We start from the raw sequence: 13,520 nt of genomic DNA on the forward strand, positions 1-13,520 counted from the left end.
CATTTTCCTGGTCCTCACTTTTTCAAATTCCGTTCTTGGGACAGGGGTTAGGTTTAGGACTAGGGTATGAATTGAGTTAGTGTTAGGGTTAGGGTTAGGCACTAAAAATCAAGGAAAATGAATGGAAGTAACCGAAAAGTCCTCATAAAGATAGTAAAACACGGATGTATGTGTGTGTGTTTGTGTGTGTGTGTGTTTGTGTGTGTGTATGTGCTTGGTTTTTAGCAGGTGATGGAGTACTGGTGGAGGTGACAGGTGTTCCCTATCTTCACTGATGAGCTTCGGTGTATTTAAGCAGCAGGCAGCCAGCATCTCACCGCTCGAGTGTTAGCCCTCAGTGGTAGAGCTCCAGCCTTCTCATGTATAGTTAAGTATTTCTCTTTTTGACTTTTTGCTGACCTGCTTCTGTCTTCTTGTATCCCAGATACAAGAAGCTGCCTTGCTTTGTTAAAGCATATTTTTGTAGTACCTTTGCTTCACAGAAGCCACGTCATTATTGTCCTACTGGACTACCTTGCTGGCTGCCGCCAAGTGCTTCCTGCCTCACACCGATTCCACAGAACCTGTCCACCCTCCACCGCTCTCAAGCGTCCAGGCTCCGGCACCGTACTACCACTCGTTATTGCACACTCCTGGTTTGGAAGCCTTCGTACTCACCGCACTGTGTGCTCTTTCTGGTCAGTCTGAATCCCTCTCCTCCTGGCGGAGAACTCACCCAGCCTAGTAAGGAAATGCTTATTCATTAATCCATTCTTAGTTTTACTCCTACTTACTGCTTGCTTCTTCTTTACAGCCTACCTCTCCATGTACCAGAGCGCCCAGTATTCCTGTATTCAATAAACTCATTACAAACGTTCCTGTTTCTCCTGAGCATTTCCTGCATGTGGGTCAAGTCGGTTTACAAAACTATGACAACGGTATCTTCCCAGGTCTGCCTAAAAAGTCAATCAGACAGCTGCAGTTGATCCGGAACGCTGCTGCCCGCGTCCTCACTAGAACTAAGAAAGTGGAGCACATCGGCCCGGTTCTAAAGTCCCTACACTGGCTCCCTGTAGCTCAGAGAATAGACTTTAAAATACTTCTGTTAGTCTATAAATCACTGAATGGCTTAGCAGCAAAATACATTACAGACTTGTTGTCAGTGTATCAACCACCCAGACCTCTCAGGTCTTCTGGCTCGAATCTACTCTGCAGAACCAGAACCAGAACCAAACATGGAGAAGCAGCTTTTAGTTCTTATGCTCCACTAATCTGGAATAAACTCCCAGAAAACTGGAAAAGCACCGAAACCCTAAGTTGCTTTAAATCAAGATTAAAAACTTATTTGTTTAGAGTGGCCTTTGACTGGGCCATTTTAACTTTATTAGTTACGTTTTCAGTCAAATTTTCCTTTCATTTTCGTATCCATCATTCTATTCTCTTTATGTTATTTAACTTTTTTTAAATGACCTCTGTTGTTTGATTTTCTGTATCATTGTAAAGTTTTTCCTTATGTACAGCGCCTTGAGTGCCTTGTTGCTGAAAAGTGCTAAATAAATAAACTTGACATGACTTGACAGAGCGTGAACAATTTGGACCCAGCGGAGTGGCTCAACAAACGGCTGCTCTCTGCTCCCATTGCACTGAAGTTATTGCTGCTAAAAGCGAGGAATCCCTCAGTGAAGGTATGAGGACACATCCATCCGTTCATCTGTCCATCCATCCCTATTTAGTCCTGCTCAGCTATCATCACAGCAGTACTGTTGTACTTTAGTAGGAGGTATATTTAAAACAGGTCTGAGGTTCAAGTTGAATGGAGATAAAGATGGAGCACAGATCATTTGGAACTGCTGCAAAGTTGAAAATCTCTCTGGATGTGATCGTTTTAGACACACATTGCACTAAGCAAAGAAATGAATATTTTTAGGCATCTCTATCGGTATGTTGATATATGACAAAGAAACGTGCATAAACACCCTGAGTATGGACAAAGGACCAGCTAATAATAACCAGGTCCTGATGCTGATGCTGCAAACTAGTTGTGTTCTTTGTGGTCGACACCAAAAATATCTCAATACGCTGACAACGATGCAATGCAGTGAAGATAAATGAACCACAGGGGTGCAAAGGGATTGACATACCTCCCTGTGTGTGTGTGTGTGTGTGTGTGTGTGTGTGTACACGAGCCATTTGGACCCCCTCCCTGCAGCCTATTAGAGGGCGATAACACACAGCAACAACCAAACAGAAAGAACTTTGTTCTTGCATAGAGAAAGATATTGCACACTGGAAAAATAAGAAATCTGTCCTGACTTTATGTCTTCAAAACAAGCTTCGTTCATAGTTTTCCCATGCTTGGCACCCCCTCTCACAGGGAGTATTACTGTCCCTGCCAGCATGTAAAGCCAACATGGTCACAAAAATCTGGGCTGCAAGGGGACGTCCACAAGGACTCCTATCGGACCCTGGTGGGCAGGTTCAGATCATGAAACGCATGTCCCACAGCCTGTGGGACATACAGTGGAGCAGACAGGCAGCTATGAGTTAGGCTTAAATAGATCTCATAGTATCAAAACACCACAATATTTCTGGCCACAGTGAAGTCTGTCCCGCAAAACCCTTTTTAGTTGCTGTTTCATAAGCCTCAGACATGAAGGTAAGCCATAAAAGGTTGGACCCAATTTCTATGTTTGAGACTTTTATTGTGAAATAGAAAAAAGAAGCTCTTGATAAGACCAGGCTGGTCAGCAACATAGACTCAGAGGAGTAGACTCTAAATGAGCGTCAGGATTGTCAACATTATTATTATGTTCCTTATTAATATACAAACAAGAAAAACAAGATTAAAGGGTTTCACCTCCAGCACTTAATAATTTATGCCAAACAAAATGGGTAAACTACACTGAGTTTAGTCTTTATAAATAAAACTAAATTAAATTTAGCATTTGTATATTTTGAAGAAGAAGAAGAAGTTTTTATTTATTTTTGCAGATCACGTTTATTTCTAACTAAAAAAACCACCCTTATTGCTGAATGTAGTACTGCTTTCATTTGGAGAACCCCGTTCCAAGCAGAGGTATACTGGTTTCCAGCGAGGAAAACCTTCCTCTCACTAATGTATCATTTCTATTAGACAACAAAGCCAATTAGGTGTTCATTGTGCAACAACAAGAAGGTCCCCTGAGGCTGGATTTCCAACCGTAAAGTCAAAGCAAGCAGATCACCTCTCATTACGTAGGCTGTGCCCTTAGAAAAGGTTAAAGTTGATGCGAGATATGATTCTGATTTGGCACATGTAGTGTTGTAAAATATCTTTGTTAACACATTGGTTTGTGTGTCCATGCATAAAATAAATATGGCCTTTAATTGCTTACAGCATTTAGCAGCATGAATGAAAAGTGTCTCCAATTTCCCCCTGGAACGCTCTCAACTTGTTTGGAATGTAATTTCCAACTATGAGCTCCAACTCAAGCGTAGCATTAAACTTGCATGTGTTTCACCAGAAGAACACTGAATAAACTCCTTATAAATGGTTGATGTGTTAGCATTTATCTCTGTGGAAAACAGACATGTCGACCAAAGGAGAGACACATGACTGAGATGTGAACACTACAGGGATAGCCCGACTGGCTGACTGTTAGCCACTAATGACACTAAAATTAGCATTGGCACTAAAGCTAAAGGGCTGTTTCACAGTTTCTAATGAGCCTGGACTACATTTTATGTTCTTTAGTTGAAAATCTAAAAATGATCAGGCCTGACATGGATAAATTTACAGTGAACAGAGAGTCTCTAGATTATTGAAACCTTTATATTATTGGTGAAAACAGAAAAAGGGAGCATTTCCATTGCAGATTTTGGCATTAGGACAACGTCAGCATGACGCAAGCCTAAAATCATCAAAATATGGTCTATTCAAACCTGGACTGAATTATTCTACACTGACCGTGTTTGTGTGGATGCAGATGCTGAGGTGATATTGATACCTTATTATTATAATTATGGAGCTCATTTAGACATCAAAATGACAGGTTCTGCTTCAGTCATCCAGAGACCCGTTCCAGTCATCCCTGGAACGGGTCTCAGACTTGCCTGCTCATGGCTCTGATTTCAGTCCCACACATCAACATCTGGATAAGCAGGAATTCAATTAGCAGTTTGGATCACACTTATGCTTAGAGTTATTTAACAGTAATAAAGTGAAGCTGATTAATAACAATGTGCTCAGGAAGTTCCATAAACATTTCTATTGATAAGAATAAAGCCTTTTGTGTCCATGGAGCCCATCTGTCTGAGCAGTTCAGCAGTTTTCATTTTTATTTCACTGCACATCTCGCCAGGGATTTACACCTTTAGTGGAGAAAATGATTAGGACGTGAAGTTCTAATTAGTGCTTCACACTCTGTCACGTCCACCTCTGCTGGTTCAGTGTTTTGCAGTTGTGTATCTGGTTCTATTTTCTTTTTAAGTTCCACTGTTATTTTGTTTCTTTTCTGTTTAATTTCCTGTCAGGTTTCAAACACTTCCTAATATTCCCACCTCTGCCACACCCTAAGGTTGTCTATTAATACATCACCCTATGCAGCTTCCTCCTGCCAGTTTGTCTTCATCACTTGGGTCGAGCGTTTCTGCCTTTATCCTAATTCTCCAGTGGCTGTCACCCAGCTTGTATTTTTTGACTTTCCTTTTCCTCTTTTTCAGATACCTCTGCTGGGTTTGCATTTTTGTGTTCTGACCTTGGACTGTATTAAAGGATTACTGATTTTATGCTCCTGTGTTGCATTTGAATTCTCTGGTCCTGTGTATTACGAAAATCTATTCCTGACCCAAATCATACACACCAGGGGATGCATCTTTTTCAGGAAATAACGGTTCCACAAAGTGCAAGTCCTTAGGGTTTCTTTTGGTACCAAGCTGTCTGTGGGTAACAGTAAAACATATCATTTTGAACCAAGCAACTAGACAGAAAAACAATAAAGTCATAATCAAAGAATGAAAGAATTCAATAATTGCTAAATGATTCTACAGCTCAATCATCATTGTCATGATGCTACTTCCTGTGAGGGTTTCTGGTGCATTTTTGCAGACTATGACAAGTCATTAGTCTGTTGCCTGATTTGCCATCAGAAGTTACACAATCATTCTCTGCTACAGGATTGGATTTTACTGGTTAACAAATAGCCATATTGTCCACTGATGAGCTAACTCTGCATGATGCTGTGAAACGTAGTGATTGAACACTAAAGATTAACTGTGTTTGCATGCACTCACTAATCCGACCACTGGCAGAACTCCAGCTCAAGTCCTGCTTGGTTAAATTAAGTTTCCATGCTGCAGGCTCTGATATAATGTGGATGCAAGCCAAGCATCCTAACTGGGTTTTAGCTAATTGGATCTATTCATTCACAGAAACAGAGAATCCAGTTTATTCGGCTAAGTTTAGTGTAGCACAGGCCTCTCTGTGTGACAGGCACTGCATCCTTAAAGCTGGTCTGTTATTTCTGGTAGCATGAAAGCAGCAGCTGTTGCTTTGACTGGACCGTCATCCCACCTTCAAGCCTCGAAGGCTACGCCAGGCCACCGTCTGCAGAGCCGAAACGGGTTTCTGAGAAGCAGCAGGAGTACGGGTTCAGTGAGCCTTGGTGTGTTGGAAGGCGCTGTCCTCTGGCCCTTTGTCTGTATCACGAAAGTCCCATGGAGGCGACTTTCAGGCTTTATTATAGTTGGACAGTAGATAGAAGAGATGAGATTACGTAATACCACCTGGCAGTCAATAGCTGTCACTAAATCGTATTATAGATATAATCAAATGTTCTTAGTACTATTTATCACTTGCAGACAATAAAAAAATAATTAAATTACTTAAAGGGTTTATGATTAAATAATTGTGATAAATCACATTTTTCATCAAATACCAATAAGCAAAGGTTTTTAATTCCGATAAATTCTGGTTAATAACCGAATCAATAAATAGCCTTTGATTTGGATTCTGAATTCACACGAATTTCTGTCTCGATTTAGTGTAAACTGGGATGTTGTGACTCCAAAGTTTGCAGCCTGTGTCACTCATTACAATCGCTGCATTTTAGCAGAAATGATTTTTAAATCCTCTACATGAGGATTTTCTTAAAACCTCAACCTTTGTCCTGTCCCACAACAGTAACGTAGTTTTCTCAGCAACACTAACGCATGTTCAGCTGTTTTTCCTCTAATGTCACCTAGTCAGGATGTCTCACTGCACCATAGATGGTCTCCAGCTTTAGATTTTAAAAGTTGAGCCTCTGTGGTAACAATCATCAGGTCAGGTCAAAGTTGAAATGCCGTTTTTGGCTTGCAGGTCCCCCGCCACTGGCCAAACACATGAGCTACATAACTCACAGATCATTACGTGCTGTATTCAGAGCTGGGGTAGTCATTAAGACTAACTCAGATGGCATTTGGGCGTGTTCCACCACTAGATTGAACATGTGGCTGAGAAATACCATCACTGGCTGCAATGAAGGACAATGCAAAGTCGACAGTCCAGGCAGCACAGAAGTAGGCACTTAGCACAAGAACAGTAGAGGCTAACATTTGCCCCTGAAACAGTCACACAGAACACAAGAACTAAGATCCTGTGGGACTTCCAGATCCAAAGTGATAAACAGACCAACACATTGTTGTGGTGGACAAAGCAGGAAAAAGGTTCAGTAGTGATAGATGCAGCAATCCCAAGAGACAGCAACATCAAGAAGGTGGGACACAAGAAACTCTAGAAATAGTCAAGGCCTCAGTGGTGCCAGCGGTCACTGGTGGACTTGGAGCAGTAATCCCCGAACTGGAGGAGCTCCTCCAGAGAATTCCAGGAATTACCTCTAAGATCTCTACAGAAATCAACAAACTCTCAATCATTGAGATGCACCAGTATTCCTTCACTTTAAATAAAGTTTGTGTTCGGCCCAATAAACTCAAAATGCTTCTGATCTAAAAGTTGGTACCACAGTTAAACAGCGTTAGCAACAGCAGAGCAGAACAGGTGAGCGGTGGTTTGACCGGCTGATGGGAGGCTTACTCAATAAATCCCCGTGTGTCCTGGAAATCCTAATGAGCTACATGAACATGTCAGAGGGTTCAATAAAAATAACAGTTTAAAAAGAGTCGCATACATGGTGATGAGTTCCAGGGCGGCTGGTTCAGCATTACTGCATCAGAAATGAGGATTTGTTCTCGTAGGTTCCCTCATTGGGAGGAAAAGTCAAGCAGAATAAAACAGGAACAATAATCGGCTTCACAACTTAATGTATATTTTTAATTGGATCTCCAGATGGCACCTGTATATAAGTCAGTCAGTCATTTTCTACCACTTATTCCATAGTGGGTCACGGGGGAGCTGGTGCCTATCTCCAGCAATCTATGGGCGAAAGGCAGGGTACACCCTGGACAGGTCGCCAGTCCATCGCAGGGCAACACACAAACAACCACACACACACTCATTCATACACCTAAGGGCAATTTAGAGAGACCAATTAACCTAACTGGCATGTCTTTGGACTGTGGGAGGAAGCTGGAGTACCCAGTGAGAACCCACGCATGCACAGGGAGAACATGCAAACTCCATGCAGAAAGATCCCTGGCCAGGAATTGAACCCAGGACCTTCTTGCTGCAAGGCAACAGTGCTACCAACTGCGCCACCGTGCAGCCCACCTGTATATAATGTACATATTTAATATATAAATATAAATAAATATATAAATATTAAATATATAAATATGTACATTATATACAGGTAAATATATACCTGTATATAATGTACATATTTATATATTTTTCCCAGTTTGAAACAGAATCCACCTCCAATCTGTGACTCTAATGTCATGTTGTCACTAGAATTAAAATTTAAATCATTTTATGAAAATAAAAACAAATAAAGACAAGCTTTAAGAAGATTAATTGCAAAACTAGAATGCTTAAAACTTTATATTGTCAGTCAGTCATTTTCTACCGCTTACTCCATAGTGGGTCACGGGGAAGCTGGTGCCTATCTCCAGCAGTCTATGGGCAAGATGCAGGGTACACCCTGGACAGGACTTTATATTGTATAAATGTTAAATTTAATTTGTTCTGTAATTGGTCATCTTTATTATCTAATAAAACACACAGAGTAATGTGTGTTTTACTCTGAAAGGTTGAAAGGTTTTAAGTACAGTCAATAAAATATCTCTGAAAGACTTTAACATTGTTTTTGCACAGAGACAAACAAAATCTAATAAATTAAAACAAATAGATAATAGAAAATAATAAATAAAATGAAACAAAATAAATCAAATAAAGCCAATGAAAAGCACAAAAAACACCAAATAAAATAAAACCAAAAAATAAAACCCAATTAAATAAAATGAATTCAAATAAAAACAACACAATAAAAATATAAACAAAAGCACAAAGGCACTTTTGATACCATATGGATGGATTGTAGAATATAAATCCATCCATATGGACCAGTTGGATTTAGTTTCAACCAAGCATCTATGGTGAATAACAGATTTTATGTGATTTAATGAGGACATGTTGTTTTTTACCTCAAAGTTCCCTTTTCCAAAGCTCGCCATGATATGCTTTTATGTTGCCTCTCCGCTTCATAACTTTTCACTTTGTCTGCCAGGAATTATATAAATAAACATGATAATAAATAAATAAAACGATATGGCAAATATGTTGAATTCTGACCATGAGCTCCACATAATAATCAGAGCAGATAAATATTCCTGCTTCCTGTCTAACAGCTGCTGCAGTGTTTCTTCTGGTTAACTCCAGTTCCAAGCATCTGTAGATCTCAGCATTTCACACACTGGTCCACTGGTTGGTCTGAGGCTCACATGTCACATGACAGCTGAGTGAACACAAAGCTGCAAATCCAGCTCTTCTTAATTTCTGCTAAGATACTGCAGTGCACCTAATTCTTAAAAAAAAATGATTGCAGTTGTTTGGTGCAACTGTGAAAAAGAAATGGTCCAAATAAATAAATTAAGGCCCAAAAGTAATATAACATTCGTGCCACTGATGAATCCATGAGAACTTCTGATCGCAGCTGTAGTTCATTAACAAAACACACAAGTGATTTCTGTTTGGTTCCTAACCAACAACAAGGAGGCAGCTGAAAGTGAAGATTTAACCTTCCCGGTCAGTGGGCAGACACATGTGGGTGGACCATGGGCATTAGTGTGTCCACTGAGCTTCCCAGTACTATTTATGTGGCATTTTAAAGCGCTAACAGTGAATTGTGTGAGAAGCTAAATAATGTGATGAGTAAGTATTATAAAGTCTGAGAAAAAATGACCAAAGAGATCAGGTTGTTGCTGGATTTGAGTGGGTGCAGTCAAGATGAGAGGAAATGCAAGGAGGAGAGATGAGAGCCTAAATGTGGTTTTCACAGGGTTGTGGGACATTTATCTGATTTAAACCCACTGAGAAACATGATGTTTTTCTGTTTCCAAGCAACATCATGTCTGCCGAACAATGGTTTATGCTGCCGCTCTAACGTCTTCTGCTTGATGCGACCTAGTTTCAATCAGACCTGCACACCAGCGACTCTGAGTCAGTCACCTCTTAATTAGGCGACCGAGTTTTACTTGTTTGACTGCTCTCTGCTGCTGCCTTTTGCAGGATAAATTAACAACAACAAAAGATTTCTACCCAGCAGCTTTACTCAAGCGGCTCGGCCAGCTCCACTTTAATAATACGTCTATTTTTATCTTTTTCCAATGTCTGACCGGTGCAGTGTATACTGCACAGTGTGGGAGGATGTTGTTCAGCAGGAAACAGAGAAGTGTGAGTCTGAAATGAACATATCCCAACAGGAAATCATCTCATCTTCTTACATAAATGTGAAATGTGCTGTTTCACAGGATTCAAAAGTCTAAAAACATTACATTTTTCATTCTGATTTATGAAATTTTACATTGCATAAATCAGAAACTGGTCTTTGTGGTAAAACAAGAAATGAACAGATATAAGTAAATGTGGAGCAAATGTAAAATGAGACATGTTTTTTTAATGCTATAAATCAGTAGACAAAACTGAACTGTCTTGATTTCATCACAGATGTTTTCTATTAATATTTCATCAACAATGCTAAAGTTAGTCTGAAGAAACGACAATCTTTGTTATTTTGGAGTTTGTGATGGTGATGTAGAAAGAGTTCACATCTCATCGCAGCAATTTCATCCCCAAAGTCCGAGTGCAATGCTCAGAGAAATTGGAAAAAGCCAAGCTCACCATCTCCAACACAGACAGAACATTTAGAAAAAGACTGAGCAAGTGTAGCTTGTTTGGGCTAAAAAGTAAATGGTAGGACAAGTAATGCCTGGTTCACACGGCAGGATTTTCAAATTGTCTGTTCTGTCAGAATCCGGGTTGTCAGATAACTTTCTCCTGTTGAATAAGGAGACTCCATGACATATTTCGAAGGAACAGGAAGTCATCAGGAAGAACTCTAAATTTCTCTGCAAAGATGGATCTTTGAGGCTGAGGAAGGGTTGCAGGTCAACAAGAACAGATACAGAGATCAGGGATGGATGTAGCCGTGTCTTGTTTCTGGTATTGTGTCTTTTTGAGCCTGAGTTCACGTAGCAGATGGCAGCTGCAGGTTCTGCAACCGAAACAGTCTGAGCTCAGGACTCGTCTCTGAAAGCATGAGGTCTGCACCTGATGGGCTGTTGCAGTCAGTCTGTTCCTGACTGATAATAAATGATGAACTGAATGTGCATGGCAACTAAATGATCCAACAAACATAAATACCATGCAATAATCCAGTGTGCTTTTTCATGCATCTTAGAAAGATTGTGGGCAAAAGAGTCTTAACAACAACATAAAAATATGACATATATCGCTTCGTGCATAATGATGCTAAATAGAAAGAGTTGTAAGTCAGGGGTGCCCAAGCCGATCCTTTAACAGGAACCATCCTGCAGCTCTTCCATACATCCCTGCTCCAACATAACTAAATTCCCTCCTCAGCAGTCATCCAGCTCTGCAGAGGCCTGGTAACGAGTCATTCATCTAATTCAGATGTGTCGGAGCAGGGATGCATCTTAAAGGTGCAGGATAGTAGCTCTGGAGGACTGGTCTAAGTTATGTAGATGTACCTGCCTGTTGCAAGAAGCAGAGAAGAGCGGGTTTGCTGATTTGTACCTAAACACCAAAAATGAGGGAAACACAAACCAGTATAATGTGAGTAAAGCAGGCAGAGATACAAGGTAAAAAGAACCAAAAAAATTTAAATATTCAGAACAATACTGTGAAAAACAGAATCCAGAGATCACAAGCCGAATGGATTTCATTTAAACCTTTGTAGTTTTTTTGTACCTCAATACATAAATTGAATTGTCGCAGCAGAAAATGTATTTACCAAACACAGAAGAAAGTCCAAAAACTAGTATGCAAAAATAATACCTGCAGATAAGACCAAATATATACAGGGGTTGGACAAAGAAACTGAAACACCTGTCATTTTAGTGTGGGAGGTTTCATGGCTAAATTGGACCAGCCTGGTAGCCAGTCTTCATTGATTGCACATTGCACCAGTAAGAGCAGAGTGTGAAGGTTCAATTAGCAGGGTAAGAGCACAGTTTTGCTCAAAATATTGAAATGCACACAACATTATGGGTGACATACCAGAGTTCAAAAGAGGACAAATTGTTGGTGCACGTCTTGCTGGCACATCTGTGACCAAGACAGCAAGTCTTTGTGATGTATCAAGAGCCACGGTATCCAGGGTAATGTCAGCATACCACCGAGAAGGACGAACCACATCCAACAGGATTAACTGTGGACGCAAGAAGAAGCTGTCTGAAAGGGATGTTCGGGTGCTAACCCGGATTGTATCCAAAAAACATAAAACCACGGCTGCCCAAATCACGGCAGAATTAAATGTGCACCTCAACTCTCCTGTTTCCACCAGAACTGTCCATCAGGAGCTCCACAGGGTCAATATACATGGCCGGGCTGCTATAGCCAAACCTTTGGTCACTCATGCCAATGCCAAACGTTGGTTTCAATGGTGCAAGGAGCGCAAATCTTGGGCTGTGGACAATGTGAAACATGTATTGTTCTCTGATGAGTCCACCTTTACTGTTTTCCCCACATCCAGGAGAGTTACGGTGTGGAGAAGCCCCAAAGAAGCGTACCACCCAGACTGTTGCATGCCCAGAGTGAAGCATGGGGGTGGATCAGTGATGGTTTGGGCTGCCATATCATGGCATTCCCTTGGCCCAATACTTGTGCTAGATGGGCGCGTCACTGCCTAGGACTACCGAACCATTCTTGAGGACCATGTGCATCCAATGGTTCAAACATTGTATCCTGAAGGCGGTGCCGTGTATCAGGATGACAATGCACCAATACACACAGCAAGACTGGTGAAAGATTGGTTTGATGAACATGAAAGTGAAGTTGAACATCTCCCATGGCCTGCACAGTCACCAGATCTAAATATTATTGAGCCACTTTGGGGTGTTTTGGAGGAGCGAGTCAGGAAACGTTTTCCTCCACCAGTATCACGTAGTGACCTGACCACTATCCTGCAAGAAGAATGGCTTAAAATCCCTCTGACCACTGTGCAGGACTTGTATATGTCATTCCCAAGATGAGTTGACCCTGTATTGGCCGCAAAAGGAGGCCCTACACCATACTAATAAATTATTGTGGTCTAAAACCAGGTGTTTCAGTTTCATTGTCCAACCCCCGTACATACAACGTATAAAGACACAACCTTTGATTTGCTGACAATAAATCAGACTAAACTATTCCTGATTTAGGTCAGATTGCCAACATTATTTCTATTTGCTCAATGCAGAAAAATGAGGGAGAGAACTTTTTATCACTTTCTTTAAAGTCAAAAGTTTACATACATCAAAGATTACTATGGCTTTAAACAATAAATTTCAAGGCTTGGATGATGATGTCATGACTTTTTAGGTTTCTGGTTGGATAATTCACAACATTTGAGACAAATGGAGATTCACCTATGGATGTCTTTCATGGTAACACCTTAAGCACGCTGCCTCTTTGTGAGAAATTATGGAAGAATAAAAAGTGTGCCAAGACTCAAAGAAATTTAAGATTTTTTTTGGACCTCTACAAGTCTGGTCCATTAATGGGCCCAATTTCCTCACGCCATTGACAGCTTTAGAATGTCCATTTGTTAGGATTTGAAAACTTTTGTATTGTTTATCACTCATGTCTGCTCTAAGTGCTTTTCCCTCCTACATGCCACAGAAAGGGAGATGGGGGAGACGAGTGAGTTATGCTTTTCTGTTCAAGTCCCCACTCCCTCTCTGTTTATAATCAAGACACATGAACCCTAACCTTTCTGACCCACACACACACGCACACACACACACACCCTGAATGTTTGTTGAACTGTGTGTGAACCAGCATGTATAAATAAAGAAAGAGGGGTGCCAATACTTTGTAGTCTGCACTGCAATGTGAGCTACCCTTGCTGCAAGTAAATCTGACTGTATCGTTCTTGGCTCTGAGTTGACTGATTAATACCTAACAT

This window comes from Girardinichthys multiradiatus, chromosome X (assembly GCF_021462225.1).
Source record: "Girardinichthys multiradiatus isolate DD_20200921_A chromosome X, DD_fGirMul_XY1, whole genome shotgun sequence".
NCBI lineage: Eukaryota > Metazoa > Chordata > Actinopteri > Cyprinodontiformes > Goodeidae > Girardinichthys > Girardinichthys multiradiatus.